The following is a 16,713-nucleotide window of genomic DNA, read 5'->3' on the forward strand; positions in this document are numbered from 1 at the left end:
TCCTTTCCTCTATCACACCTTTCCATCATGATGTTCTGCCTCACCCTAGGCCCCAGGGAATGGAATTGGCCATCTATGGACTGAGACCTTTGAAGCCATGACTTCCAAATCAACTTTTCCTCCTTAAAATTTTTCTTGTTAGGGCTGGGATGTGGCTCAAGCGGTAGCGGGCTCGCTTGGCGTGCAAGGGGCGCTGGGTTCAATCCTCAGCACCACATAAAAATAAAATAAAGATGTTGGGTCTACCGAAAACTGAAAAATAAATATTAAAAATTCTCTCTCTCTTTCTCTCTCTCTCTCTCTCTCTCTCTCTCTCTCTCTCTCTCTCTCTCTCTCTCTCTCTCTCTCTCTTTCAAAAAAAATTATTCTTGTTAGGTCTTTCTAGCTGACTAAAATGATTGTCTTTCAATTTAAGACTACTCCAGAGGTGTTCAGTCTTCCTCAAAGACTTTCCCCAAAGTCCATATGCTATGCAAAACTTCACAATGGTTCAATTGTAGCAGGAACCAAAGAAAGTTAATTTCTTATACAATAAAAAGTAATTTCTGGTCCTTTGGCCTGATGTGTATGTATATGTCATCCCTCTTGACACTACTCAGCCCACAGTAGTGCTTAATAGATGTATGGCGGGCAAATTTAAATCTTGTTCTTCCTTTTTGGTCCTTACACACACTTTTCTATCCCCTTGAGGCAGATTGATATTGTCACTTTCCAATTGGCATTTCCAATATTATGTATGTTGAGGTCCTTGTCTAGGAAGGTAGTTGGGTTTCTTTCAAATTGTTGAAAAATAATGAAAGCCTTCAAGGAAGGCCTTCAACAGACTACTTCCACAGTGAATCAGGGATGACCTGGCAACAAATATAGCAAAAACAATGATATATGACTTCTGGGACTAGGTCATAAAAGGCATTGCAGCTTCTGCTTCAGTTCCTTGATAGTGTGTTGTCAAGAAAGCCAGCTGCCATGCTTCAAGAAGTGGTGCAGAGATCTGAAGCTTCCTGTTAAGAGCCAGCACCAACTTGCCAGGCACACTAGTTGGCCAGCTTGGAAGCAGATCTCTCCCAAGTGTATTGCATCCCCAGACTTCTTCGAGCACCCTTCTTTTCTCTACTTATAACAGAACCTCAAACAACCACCTCAGTTCCTGAAGGTGCATAACCATACTTACTCATCTGCCATAGCTAACTGATCCAGCTTCTCTGAGTTCTAGCCTGGGTCAGAACTTCTGTGGCTGGGATCAGTCACCTGTGGCCAGGGTTGGAGGTGCACCAAGGCTGTGGCACAGAAATGGAAGGTAGCTTCCAGGGAGAGGTGTGTGTGAGCTGAACTAGCCCTGCAGATGTATTCTACTAGTATCCCACCCTACTTCTCCTCTACCACAGGAACTTGCCTTATTATATACTTAGTGCACTGTCATCTAATTGTCTTCTTCGTTTATCAGGGCAGGACTCTGGCTTATTACAGATGAATCCCTAACATCTAGCACAATACATGGCACACAGTGGGTAGTAAAAAAAAAAAAGTCTAAAAAATGAATAATCTGTACTGAATATTTTAGGCTTATAGGGTCTTTGATATTTTAACTGTATAGTTGTTAACACATAAATAGATGAACCACACAATTAGAGCACAGAATGTCACTATTGACAATCAACATTGGTTTAATAACAGGAAATATCTATGAAAGTTCAACAATATATTTCCTATAATAAGAAATATTTTAATGCCATATGTATCCATCACTTATGTGTGATATATGTCTGCACCCAGGAATAAAAATGGAAACTCACTTTAATTCTCAAAGATGAAAAAAATCATTCCCAGAATTTCCCATTTGAATCTTATATATAATTTTTTAATGTACTAGGAATTCACTCCACCACTGAACTACATCCCATCCTTTTTTATTTTTTATTTTGAGACAGGGTCTCATTAAATTGCCTGGGCTAGCCTGGAATTTATAATCTTCCTATCTCAGTGAGTTGATGGGATTATAAGATGAGCCATTGAGCCTGGCTTTTATATATGAACTTATCTTAGAAAATCTGTTACCTCACAGGAATTTTAATAATATGATATTCTGGTAACAACTCAAAGGAATTTATTTTATCTGTACTGAAAGAGTGAATTACTTCTCAAGGCAAGAAATAGTTTCCGTTGTCTCTTTTTTTTTTTTTTAATTTTTTATTGTGGGTTGTTCAAAACATTACAAATTTCTTGACATATCATATTCCACACTTTGATTCAAGTGGGTTATGAACTCCCACCTTCACCCCATACACAGATTGCAGAATCACATCAGTTACACATCCATTGATTTACAAATTGCCATACTAGTGTCTGTTGTGCTCCGCTGCCTTTCCCATCCTCCACCCTCCCCCCTCCCCACCTCTCCCCTCCCCTCCCCTCCTCTCTCTCTACCCCCTCCACTGTATAACCCTGAGGGTCTCCTTCCATTACCGTGCAATTTCCCTTCTCTCTCCCTTTCCCTCCCACCTCTCATCCCTGTTAAATGTTAATCTTCTTCTCCTGCTCTTCGTCCCTACTCTGTTCTTAGTTACTTTCCTTATATCAAAGAAGACATTTGGCATTTGTTTTTCAGGGATTGGCTAGCTTCACTTAGCATAATCTGCTCTAATGCCATCCATTTCCCTGTAAATTCTATGATTTTGTCATTTTTTAATGCAGAGTAATACTCCATTGTGTATAAATGCCACATTTTTTTTATCCATTCATCTATTGAAGGGCATCTAGGTTGGTTCCACAGTCTTGCTATTGTGAACTGTGCTGCTATGAACATCCATGTAGCAGTGTCCCTGTAGCATGCTCTTTTTAGGTCTTTAGGGAATAGACCAAGAAGGGGAATAGCTGGGTCAAATGGTGGCTCCATTCCCAGCTTTCCAAGAAATCTCCATACTGCTTTCCAAATTGGCTGCACCAATCTGCAGTCCCACCAGCAATGTACAAGTGCACCCTTTTCCCCACATCCTCCCCAGCACTTGTTGTTGTTTGACTTCCTAATGGCTGCCAATCTTACTGGAGTGAGATGGTATCTTAGGGTGGTTTTGATTTGCATTTCTCTGACAGCTAGAGATGGTGAGCATTTTTTCATGTACTTGTTGATTGACTGTATGTCCTCCTCTGAGAAGTGTCTGTTCAGGTCCTTGGCCCATTTGTTGATTGGGTTGTTTGTTCTCTTATTGTCTAATTTTTTGAGTTCTTTGTATACTCTGCATATTAGGGCTCTATCTGAAGTGTGAGGAGTAAAGATTTGTTCCCAGGGTGTAGGCTCCCTATTTACCTCTCTTATTGTTTCTTTTGCTGAGAAAAAACTTTTTAGTTTGAGTAAGTCCCATTTGTTGATTCTAGTTATTAACTTTTGTGCTATGGGTGTCCTATTGAGGAATTTGGAGCCCGACCCCACCGAATGTAGATCGTAGCCAACTTTTTCTTCTATCAGACGGCGTGTCTCTGATTTGATATCAAGCTCCTTGATCCATTTTGAATTCACTTTTGTGCATGGCGAGAGAAAGGGATTCAGTTTCATTTTGTTGCATATGGATTTCCAGTTTTCCCAGCACCATTTGTTGAAGATGCTATCCTTCCTCCATTGCATGCTTTTAGCCCCAGATAGTTGTAATTTTGTGGATTGGTTTCTGTGTCCTCTATTCTGTACCATTGGTCCACCCGCCTGTTTTGGTACCAGTACCATGCTGTTTTTGTTACTATTGCTCTGTAGTATAGTTTGAAGTCTGGTATTGCTATACCGCCTGATTCACACTTCCTGCTTAGCATTGTTTTTGCTATTCTGGGTCTTTTATTTTTCCATATGAATTTCATGATTGCTTTCTCTATTTCCACAAGAAATGCCGTTGGGATTTTGATTGGCATTGCATTAAACCTATAGAGAACTTTTGGTAATATCGCCATTTTGATGATGTTAGTTCTGCCTATCCATGAACAGGGTATATTTTTCCATCTTCTAAGATCTTCTTCTATTTCTCTCTTTAGGGTTCTGTAGTTTTCATTGTATAAGTCTTTCACCTCTTTTGTTAGGTTGATTCCCAAGTATTTTATTTTTTTTGAAGATATTTTGAATGGAGTGGTTGTCCTCATTTCCATTTCAGAGGATTTGTCGCTGATATACAGGAATGCCTTTGATTTATGCGTGTTGATTTTAAATCCTGCCACTTTGCTGAATTCATTTATTAGCTCTAATAGTTTCTTTGTAGAGCCTTTTGGGTCTGCTAGGTATAGAATCATATCATCTGCAAATAGTGATAATTTAAGTTCTTCTTTTCCTATTTTGATGCCTTTAATTTCTTTCGTCTGTCTAATTGCTCTGGCCAGTGTTTCGAGAACTATGTTGAAGAGAAGTGGAGAGAGAGGGCATCCCTGTCTTGTTCCAGATTTTAGAGGGAATGCCTTCAGTTTTTCTCCATTCAGAATGATGCTAGCCTGAGGCTTAGCATAGATTGCTTTTACAATATTGAGGTATGTTCCTGTTTTCCCAGAGTTTTGAACATAAAGGGATGCTGTACTTTGTCGAATGCTTTTTCCGCATCTATCGAGATGATCATATGGTTCTTATTTTTAAGTCTATTGATGTGGTGAATAACATTTATTGATTTCCATATATTGAACCAGCCTTGCATCCCAGGGATGAATCCTACTTGATCATGGTGTACAATTTTTTTGATATGTTTTTGTATCCGATTCGCCAGAATTTTGTTGAGGATTTTTGCATCTAGGTTCATTAGAGATATTGGTCTGTAGTTTTCTTTCTTTGAAGTGTCTTTGTCTGGTTTAGGTATCAGGGTGATGTTGGCCTCATAGAATGAATTTGGAAGTTCTCCCTCCTTTTCTATTTCCTGAAGTAGCTTGAAAAGTATTGGTATTAGTTCTTCTTTAAAGGTTTTGTAAAATTCTGCTGTATACCCATCCGGACCTGGGCTTTTCTTAGTTGGTAGTCTTTTTATGGTTTCTTCTATTTCCTCAATTGATATTGGTCTGTTTAGGTTTTCTATATCCTCCTGACTCAATCTGGGCAGATCATATGACTTAAGAAATTTATCTATGCCTTCACTATCTTCTAATTTATTGGAGTATAAGGATTCAAAATAGTTTTTGATTATCTTCTGTATTTCTGAAGTGTCTGTTGTGATATTGCCTTTTTCATCCCGTATGCTAGTAATTTGAGTTCTCTCTCTTCTTCTCTTCGCTAGCATCGCTAAGGGTCTGTCGATTTTGTTTATTTTTTTCAAGGAACCAACTTTTAGTTTTGTCAATTTTTTCAATTGTTTCTTTTGTTTCGATTTCATTAATTTCAGCTCTGATTTTAATTATTTCTTGCCTTCTAGTTCTTTTGCTGTTGTTTTGCTCTTCTTTTTCAAGGATTTTGAGATGAAGTATGAGATCATTTATTTGTTGTTTTTCTTTTTTTAAGGAATGAACTCCAAGCAATGAATTTTCCTCTTAGAACTGCTTTCAATGTGTCCCATAGATTCCGATATGTTGTGTCTGTGTTTTCATTTATCTCTAAGAATTTTTTAATTTCCTCCTTGATGTCTTCTATAACCCATTGATCATTCAGTAACCTATTGTTCATTCTCCAATTGATGTATGCTTTTTCCTTCCTTCTTTTATGGTTGATTTTCAGTTTCATTCCATTATGATCAGATAAGATGCATGGTATTATCTCTACTCCTTTGTATTGTCTAAGAGTTGCCCTGTGACATAATATATGATATATTTTTGAGAAGGATCCATGTGCTGCTGAGAAAAATTGTAACTGCTTGATGTTGGGTGGTATACTCTATATATGTCAATTAGGTCTAGGTTATTAATAGTGTTATTGAGTTCTATAGTTTCCTTATTCAACTTTTGTTTGGAAGATCTGTCCAGTGGCGAGAGAGGTGTGTTGAAGTCTCCCATGATTATGGTGTGGTGGTCTATTAGACTCTTGAACTTGAGAAGAGTTTGTTTGATGAACATAGCTGCACCATTGTTTGGGGCATAAATATTTATGATTGTTATGTCTTGTTGGTGTATGGTTCCCTTAAGCAGTATGTAGTGTCCCTCTTTATCTCTTTTGATTAACTTTGGCTTGAAATCTATTTTATTTGATATGAGTATGGACACTCTTGCTTGTTTCCGAAGTCCATATGAGTGATATGATTTTTCCCAACCTTTCACCTTCAGCCTATGTATGTCTTTTCCTATCAAATGCGTCTCCTGTAGGCAGCATATTGTTGGGTCTTGTTTTGTGATCCATTCTACTAGCCTGTGTCTCTTAATTGGTGAGTTTAAGCCATTAACATTTAGGGTTATTATTGAGATATGGGTTGTTCTTCCAGCCATATTTGTTTATTTCTGTTACTAAACATGGTTTGTTTTCCTCTTTGATTATTTCCCCCCCCCCTTTACTGTCCTACCTCCCACTGTTGGTTTTCATTGTTATTTTCCATTTCCTCTTCCTGTAATGCTTTGGCGAGGATGTTTTGAAGAGATGGTTTTCTAGCTGCGAATTCTTTAAACTTTTGTTTATTGTGGAAGGTTTTAATTTCATCCTCCATCCTGAAGCTTAATTTCGCTGGATACACAATTCTTGGTTGGAACCCATTTTCTTTCAGTGTTTGAAATATGTTATTCCAGGATCTTCTAGCTTTCAGAGTCTGTGTTGAAAGATCAGCTGTTATCCTGATTGGCTTGCCCCTCAATGTAATCTGCTTCCTTTCTCTTGTAGCTTTTAAAATTCTCTCCTTATTCTGTATGTTGGGCATCTTCATTATAATGTGTCTAGGTGTGGATCTCTTATGATTTTGCACATTCGGCATCCTGTAGGCTTCTAGGATTTGGGATTCTGTCTCATTCTTCAAGTCTGGGAAGTTTTCTTGTATTATTTCATTGAATAGACTGCTCATTCCTTTGGTTTGGAGCTCTGTACCTTCCTGTATCCCAATGACTCTTAAGTTTGGTCTCTTAATGTTATCCCATATTTCTTGGATGTTCTGCTCATGGTTTCTTAACAGTCTTGCTGAGCTGTCTATGTTCTTTTCCAGTTGAAATACTTTGTCTTCATTGTCTGATGTTCTATCTTCTAAGTGTTCTACTCTGCTGGTAGTATTCTCCATTGAGTTTTTAAGTTGGTTTATTGCTTCCTGCATTTCTAGGATTTCTGTTTGTTTGTTTTTTATAACCTCTATCTCCCTGTATAGTTGATCCTTTGCTTCCTGGATTTGTTTGCGTAATTCGTTGTCGAAGTGATCTTTCATTGTCTGATTTTGCTGTTTAATGTCTTCCTTGATACTCCAGATCATCTGAAGCATGTATATCCTGAATTCTTTATCTGACATTCCATCTGCTGCAGCTGTTACCTCTTCTAAAGTTGCGTTGACCTGCATTGCTTGTGGTCCTTTCTTTCCTTGTCTTTTCATACTGCTTGCGTATCTTTCCTGTAGGTGCGGGCGGCGGCTCTGCTCTCTCCTTATTCCAAATGGGGTGTCGTGGCTACCACGCCAGCAGGTCACTGGGCCTGTTCTGGGCGCTGGCGGCGGCTCTGTTCTGCCCCTACTCCAATTGGGGTGACGAGTGTACCACGCCGGCAGGCCACCGGGCCTGATCCGCTGGTTGGTTGCAGGTTTGCCTACCCTGCAGGCGCGGGCGGCGGCTCTACTCTGCCCCTACTCCAAATGGGGTGACGTGTCAGTCGTACCGGCAGGCCACTGGGCCTGTCCCGCTGGTCGGTCGCAGATCTGCCCACCTTTCGGGCACGGGTGGAGGCTCTGCTCTGCCCCTACTCCAATTGGGGTGTCGTGACTACCCCGCCTGCAGGACGCTGGGCCTGTTCCTGGCAAGGGAGGCGACTCTGCTCTGTCACTACTCCAATTAGGGTGGTGTTTGTACCACGCCGGCAGGCTCCTGGGCCTGATCCGCCGGTCTGTTGTAGGTCTGCCTACCTTGAAGGCGCGGGCGGCGGATCTGCCCTGCCTCTCCTACCACGCCTGCGGACCCCTGGGCCTGATCTGCAGGTTGTTCACTGGTCTGCTCACCCTGCCGGCACGGGTGGCAGTTCCGCTCCGCCCCCACTCCAATTGGGGTCACGTGACCACCACACCGGCAGGGCCTGATCCGGGCATGGGAGAAGGATCTGCTCTGCCCCTACTCCAGTTGGGGTGACGTGTGTACCACACTGGCAGGCCACTGGGCCTGACCCGCCAGGCTGTCACAGGTCTGTTTACCTTGCAAGTGCGAAGGGCGGCTCTGCCCTGCCCCTCCTACCACGCCCATGTACTACTGGGTCGTGTTTCTGCCCACCTGGCGGGTGTGGGTGGCGGCTCCGCTCCGCCCCCTCTCCAATTGGGGTCACGCGGTCACCACGCTGGCGAGCCGCTGGGCCTGCTCCGGGGGCTGGCGGCGGCCCGGCTCCTCCCCTCTGGCTCGAGGACAAATTGAGGAGACTCGGGTGACTGAGCCTCACCCCCCTTACCAGGAGACCAACTGCTTATGTCACCGCTGGTATTGATGAAGATCTCTCCTCCACCGCTTTCTGCTGACATCAGATCTCTGCCATGTTGGTATCCTATGTGAATGGCAGCATTTTGTTCCCCTTGCCGGGCAACCCAAGCAACGGGTGAGTCCTGACCAGCCCTCAGCAGGACCCGGACCGAGACGCAGTTTCCGCGGGCTCCTAGCCCCGGTCCAGGGAAGTTCCGGGAGCCGGAACTCGGCCGCTCTGTGCTCGGTGTAAGCTCCTATAAGTGTAAGCTCCAAGAAGCAGTCCCCGCGGGCTCAGTTCCGGGAGCCGGAATTCGGCTGCTTAGTGCTTGGTGTTTGCTCTGATAGTAGCAGGGTCCAAGAAGCAGCCTCCGCAGGCTCCGCAGCCCTGAGCCAGGGCGGTTCCGGGACGGTTCCGAGAGCTGGAACTCGGCTGCTCCGTGCTCGGTGTAAGCTCCTATAAGTGTAAGCTCCAAGAAGCAGCCCCCGCGGGCTCAGTTCCGGGAGCCGGAATTCGGCTGCTTAGTGCTTGGTGTTTGCTCTGATAGTAGCAGGGTCCAAGAACTTTCCGTTGTCTCTTGAAAGTAAAACATAGCCAGGCATAATGGCATACAACTATAATTCCAAGTACTTAGGAAGATGAGGTAGGAAGATTAAAAGTTGGAGGTCAGCCTGGGCTGACTCTGTGAGACCCTGTCTCAAAATAAAAAGTAAGAGGACTGGGGAATCTAGTTGAGTGCCTAGTTCAACCCTTCCCACTAAAAATAAATAAGTAAAAGATAATTTACTTTTAGAAAACCAGTAGAATTTATCTTTAAAAATCACAAGTGGCCTAAAGATAGCCATTTGAAGAACTAAAGAGGCCATAATTTACATGAATTATTATGAAAACCTAATTCATTGTGCAAATTATGTCTCTTGAATTTCTAGAGGTCAAACTTTGGATCTAGAGCTTGAACCAGAATATCCCTGTGGTCTCTCTCTACTACAAAATTTAATGATTCTAATCATGAACACATAATATATAAGTGTATATAAAATAATTTTTAATGCTTTTAATGCTTGAAAGATTCCAATTATAGAGTAATGCATATTTATCACAAAATTTATAAAATATAGGAAACACAAAGACAAAACTAAAACTCACTCTTAATGCTCTCCTTCAGGAATAACTACTATTAACATCTTTGCTTAGCTACTCAGTAAATAAACCAAAATTGACTGACTAAAATATTTCCCCAGTCATTAGATATTTTTATACATTATTAATGAATGTATATGATTACAGCATATTAATATTTGACAATTTATTTCATTAATATTCTATTGTAGGATATTGAGGTTCTTTGAAATTTTTCTTATACTAACTTTAAAATGTATGTATTCTTGTACATTTTTTACATACACATTTTAATACATACATATTTTCTTTTTTTTTTCAATTAGTGCCTTGAGGTATATTCATGTATGTACATAGAAAAGTTAGTTCATATTTATTCCACATTTCTTCCCTTCTCCTGTTCCTCCTCCTTCCCCCTTAAACCCTTTCCTTCACTGCACTGATTTTTCTTCTATTTTGATGAATTAATGTGTGTGTGTGAGTGTGTGTGTGTGTGTGTGTGTGTGTGGTTTGAAAGGATGAGAACTTCTCCAAGCTATGTTTCGGAAAGATGTATTGATTATAAATCCAACAGAAATATCCAAATTTTCTATTCCCCCCAAATCCTTGCCAACCCAGAGTAATAACTATAAAGAAATCATCCATCTGATCTTTTAAAAAAATCTCCATTTTCAGAGATAGTTTATAGCTGATCAAAGAAGAAACTTATGGTTAAAACCACAGTTCTGTTGTTTAATTTCTGTGGATGGAATTCTACCATGTCAGGCCTATTGCTACAAGCAAAGGAAAAGAAAAGTACTAGAAATACTCTGTTGTAACCTTTCCTTTTTTAGGAATATAATGTCAGTATTCATGAAGATGAAGCTTTTATGGACTATACATCTACAGATATGAGGATTAGTACAAAATATGAACATTTACAGTAAAAAGACCATTAAATATTAAAATAAAATAGTAATGCATGTGAAAAGAATCAGAAAATAAATATTCTTGGAATGCCTTATAGCAGAAATGGGGACAATAGAGTATTTTTAAAAAAATATTAGTGATGTAAAGATTTGTACTTTGCCTGATACATTTTTAACTGTTGCCTTTAATAGGATAATGTTTTGATTATGTATCATTATAGTTTCACTCTGGGAATTTTCTGGCTTAGTAGTTTTATTGTGGGCACCTACAGACATGAAATGGCTAGAGATCATCAGAGATCTACTTACCCACTTGGGCTAAGGGACCTTCCCTCTTCTTGGCCTCCCCTGTCCTGTGATCACTTAATGCAGGTACTAAAGCAACAGCTTTCTGATAAGGTCCAAGGCCTTGTTATTTTTAAAAGGCCCTAATTCCCCTGCCTAGAAGAGGGTGAGCTCCCACATTGCTTTAGTTTAACCTCAGATTCTAGAAAAAAGTTTAGTGAACATGTTATATATGTTGTGTCAGGATTTTACAGGACAGTATTTTTAAATGTATTAGCAAAGGGGAACCAAGAACTATTTTGAGCATTCCCCAGGTACTTTTTGTATTTCAGTTGTAATGTTTTACATATTATTTCTAATCTATGAATCCTATGGGGCTGGTACTATTACTGCCATTTTGTAGATAAGAAACTGAGCTTCAGAAAAGTTAGATCATTAGCTCAAAGTCACAGGGTTATAGGCTGCCAGGACCATGATTATACCCAGACCTGTATGCAGCTTAAGTTTTGTTTAATTAAATATTTTTTATTAGTGCATTATAGTTATATGTAATATTAGGGTTCATTTTGATATAATCATACATGCATAGAATATAATTTGCTCCACTTCAGTCCCCAGAACTTTCCCTCTCTGTCCTCTCCTCCCTCCCTCTGTTCCCCTTCCTCTGCTCCATACAACTTAAGTTTTATTTAAAAGGGTCAGGGTAGTGAAGCTCTAAGTTTGCAAGTGTTTGTTGTTTTATTTCTGTCTCTATATGCAGTATTAGTTTCCTCCCACTTTTTTTTTCCAACAATGTTTTTCAGCAATCAAAAGATTTATTGCAGGATGTTTCCCTGCCAGCAAAGTCTATTGAGCTGAATCACAGACATCGCCTTGCCTTCTGTCACTATTCATAATTTATTCATGGATCGCTGGTTCCTTTTTAGCATTATATCCAAGTTATGTATTTTGAATGATCCTTTCAAGGCTTTGGGAAGGACCTTAAGGGAGAGTTGAGGAAAGGCATTTTATAGAAAACTTTACATAGGAAGCAAATGATTACTTTATCTGAATATGAATCATTCAGATTCTGCTGGCTCAAGAGACAGTATTCAAAGAAGGTGAGAGATGAGTTGAAAGAGTAAATGACTGGGCTAAGACTTCATGAGAGACACTAACTATAATTACTACAAATTCCAGAAGTCAAAAACATGTTTTGTTAATATCAGTGCAGTGAACTTAATGTTCATGCCCCCCACCCAAATTGCAAAATCCTAAATCCCTAGTGTGAGGATATTTGGAAGTGGGCCTTTGGGAGGTGATTAAGCTATGAGGATGGCCTCATGAATGGGATTAATGCCCTATAAAAGAGACCCCCAAAGCTTCCTTGTCTCTTTCTGCAGAGTGCAACCCAAAAGAGGACTCTCACCAAAACCTAATCAAGCTGACACCCTGTCTTCTACTTCCAGTCTCCATAACTGTGAGGCATAAATTTCTGTTGTTTATAAGCTACCCAATCTATAGTGCTTTGTTATAAAAGCCTAAATGGACCACAGTTACAAATAGGATGGAAAGTCAAATAGCCACGCATGCATGAGTTTCTCAAGATGAACCCAACTACTTTGTATAACTATAAAGCTCTTAAGAAAAATGCTAAATAAAGTCTTTAAAAAAACCAGTCAATTAGGATTCAGAGAACAGAATACGTATATGCATTATATCTTATTGTTTATCTCATATATAATATACATATAAATTAATTTATTACAGGGATTAGACCTTCCATAGTAGAGGGAGTAGCTTAAGCAGTCACTGTAAGGCTATATCTGATCATGGAGTTTGAAGTCCACAAGGCAGGCAGTTGTGAAGGGATGGATGGGGCAGCGAGAACAAGCTGGAACCCCCAGAATGAAATGAAGCCACAGAACAGACTGAAACCCGTATGGGTTCTGGTCTCTGACCATGGTATTTCGGGTGGCCCAGGGAAACCAGTCCTTTCTTCAGGAAACTAAAAGCCCATACTAAAAGCTCAGGAGTCAAACAAGATAAAGAAGGGCGTAGCACAAGGTAAAGTGGTTTCAGCAGTGGGCACTGCCTCTTCACTGGGGAGAGAGAGCCAGCAGGTGAGTGACAACGTGATCAACATGGTAGTGGTTATGCAGAGCGGCTATTCTTGGTTTTTGCCTGCCCCATCCTCAATTAATCTCTGGCCCATCCAACAAAAAACACAGAGGGAAAAAAAAAACCTCAGGAAATTTTGCTCAGGCTAGCCAGGTTGGCACATTACAAAGTTACCACACTAAACAAAAAGAATATTATGTTGTATGGCACTAGAATAAAGAGAACAAATTATTATTGTCCCAAATAAAATGAAATCCTTATGAATCTAGTTGAGGAGCTTCCTGACTTACACAGCCCCTTCTCTTTAAGAGCCCTAGTGTCTTCCTGCACTCTACCAGGTATGGAGCACAGATCACATAACCCTCCCTCAGAGGTTTGCTGCCTGTATATATGTTGGGCTTGTCTCTCTGCTGTTAATTAATATCCAAGTTGTATTGCTTTAGCTCTGATGCTGTCTGTCCTTTCCTCTTCTCAGATAATTCCTGTCTTAGTTCGTTTGTGCTGCCGTAACAAAATGCTACAGATTGGATAATTTATAAACAATGGAAATTTATTTTCTAATAGTTCTGGAGATTAGGAAGAGCATGATCAAGCGGCCTGCCAGTTCTGTGTCTGGCAAGGGCCAGTCCCATTGATGGCATCCTCTCAAGGCAAAACCCAACCAACTTACTCCCTTGGGTCTTTGATAAGAGCACTAATCCCACGTGAAGGAGGAGCTCTCATCAACTCACGAAGGCCCTACCTCTTAATGGTGTTGCACTAGAGATTGTTTCCGTGTGTATTTTGTAGGAGACATAACACTCAAACCACAGCAAATCCTTTCTCAAATCTGCAATTCTCAAAATTTTCTGTTTGCTTTTTGCATTAGTTTCCTGTTGCTTCTATATTACCACAAACTTAGCGGCTTAAAGCAGCACAAATTTATCTTATAGTTCTGGAATTCTGAATTCTGAAATGAATCTTACTGAGCTAAAATCAAGATGTTGTTAGGGCTGTGTTCCTTTTGGAAGTTCTAGGACAGGATGTGTTTTCTTGCCTTTTCCAGCTTCTAAAGGTTGCCCACATTTCTTGGCTCATGAACCCCTTCCATCATCGATGTCAGCAATAGCCAATCAAGTCTTTTCATGATGCAGCTCCACAAAGAACCTGTGTAACTACTTTGAGCTCACAGGGATAATCCAGGGTAATCTCTTTATTTTTAAAGTCAACTGATTAACAGCTTTAGTTCTGTCTGCAATCTTATTTCTCCTTTGTCATGTAACCTAACACGTTCACGGCTGCCAGGGTTTAGGACATGGACTTCTTTGGGAGGCCATTATTCTTCCCATTCTTTTCATAGCCTAGGTTATTTGTAGACTAGAAGCTAGAACTCATGTTTGGGACATTTTGCTTCCCACAATGCCACAATCCTTACCTGCAGGCAGTAAGCACAGCATTGCTATAAGAATAGGGGCAAAGCCAAAAGAAGAGAAAGAAATCCCAGGACAAAATCAGTTAATATTGAGAAATATTTTCCTATCCCCAAACAACATTCAGTATATTTGAACACCAACTGTGTGGTCTTTTTTATCTCCTCACAAGAGCTTATTGGGCAATGGTCCTGGTTCCAGTGAATAGTTAGGATTCCTATTTCCCCAAGTGAAAGATTTCTTTATTGTTCCCAAATGTATTTTCCTGGGCACTTGCTTATCCACCCAGGGCAAATTCCTCTTTAAGACCAATCATCCTCCTTTACTAAAACCCATGGAACTTCATTCATTTTTCCTTTTACCACAATTCTGGAAATCATCAGGGATAACATTCCATAATCACTTTATATTTAGTAGCCTTCTCCTTCACCCCTCTCAGCCACTATGGAGAGAATTTATTGCTCACTGAATATCCGTGTGGTCCTTCAGATTTCCCAGTCTTACTGCAAATAGATGGTCCACATGACTATTTCTAGCAAAGGACTGTGAGCTAAAGTGGCATATTGTATAATTATGGGATGTCTATACAGATCACATTCTTAGTTTAAAGATGGACCTTTTTAGCTTGCCCACACGAACCTATCACTACTGCAGTTGCAACTCTCTGTTCATTGGCCAGTATGTCTTTCTCTCATCTCCACCATGTTTTTATTTTTATTCCTTATTCAGTTTATATTCCACAATCTATCGTGGTACCCCCTTTTTGTCAATATTATAACTTTCCTTGTCTGAGCACAGACGGGGAGCCTGAAAGCACACTGCCTGGGTGAAGAGACTTGAAGCTGGGAAATCAACCTAAAAGGGATCCGATTCTTTAATTCAAGTTGAGACTACAGAAAAGTACTCTGTAGACTACTGTCCCACAGAGAACTCTCTTCTAATGAGTAGATCATAGTCAACATTAAAAACCAAACCATAAAACAATCGCATGTGAGAATCAGCAGATCAAAGAAATAGGAGCCAAAGCTTCAAAGAGTAGACTCACATGAAACAGATTTTAACAAAATATATTTAAAATGTTCAAAAGGGATGGAGGAGGGAATTCTAAAAAAAGGGAAAAGAATAGGGGGAAAATAAGGATTTGAAAAAAAATTATTAGAAAATGTAGAAATCAAACAATAATCTATCCCCATCCTAAGGCTTCTGCCTGGACATTCATACCTTCAAACTCTTGCTCATCTTTACAGGCTCAACTTGAATGTCATTTCCAATGATGTACTTTGTCAACCTCTGAGAAGATGTTAGTTTCCCCCATTATAAACTTCTGTGGATCCTTAATGTCTGTTTTTAGCAATGCTCATCAGATTAAAAAATATTGTCCAATGTATGTCTTTGCTATATGATTGTAATGGCAAGTACCATCTCTGTCTTGTTTTTTTGTCTTATCCCCCTGTGCCTATGCAAGTGTTCAACACATGGAATATTAACAAGGCGACCATACACCCTCATATCATCCCAGCTTACCCTTACTGCTTTGAGGTTTTTTTGTTTTGTTTTGCTTGCAGTACTGGGGATTGAACCCAGGGTCTGACACATGATAGATAATAAATCTATCCCGAGCTACATCCCCAATGCTTTTTATTTTATTTTGAGACAGGGTCTTGTTGCCTAGGCTGGCCTTAAACTTGTGATCTTCCTACCCCAGCTTCCTGATTAGACAAGGTTACAGGAATGTAACACCTTGCCAAGCCTTTTATTAATTAGTAATAGTCTCTTTCACTCTTTACCCAAATTGAGTAATTACTTGTGTGAATATCCTATTTATTGGCTGATGGATTTATTGAACCAAAATGCCTGATTCACTAACTCACTCTATTCCTCTTCTTAGAAGCTCATTGGAGGGCTTGAGTTGTAGCTCAGTGGTTGAGCATTGCTTCGCATGTGTGAGGCACTGGGTTTGATTCTCAGCACCACAAAAAAATAAATAAGCAAAATAAAGGTATTGTGTCCATCTACAACTAAACATACTTAAAAAAAGAAAAGAAAAAGCTCATTGGAAGGTAGATACCTGGTTTCTTTGATCCTTCTTCTTCTAATTTTCAAACTCTTTCCAGACCTCATATAACTTTACTTACCTAGTTAGTTTAGACTAAGCTCTTTCTTGAAAAATACTCTAAAATTTCAATCTTCATTTTCTCCTGCCCTATAACTTTTCAGATATCCAGGTCTGACATGATCCATTTGATTTCTTTGTTTCTTTATGTGTGTTGATATATTTTGTGATTTCCCCCCTTATAGTAGCAAAGTGAGCTGATGCCACTGCAAATTTATTGTCTTAAAACCTAGGGGGCTTCAGGGATTCCCATGTTGTTCCTATCTCTCAAATCCTGGC

Source organism: Marmota monax, unplaced genomic scaffold, assembly GCF_021218885.2.
Source record: "Marmota monax isolate L192 unplaced genomic scaffold, Marmota_monax_Labrador192_F-V1.1 WCK01_AAM20220418_F8-fsc00007, whole genome shotgun sequence".
NCBI classification, from domain to species: Eukaryota; Metazoa; Chordata; class Mammalia; order Rodentia; family Sciuridae; genus Marmota; species Marmota monax.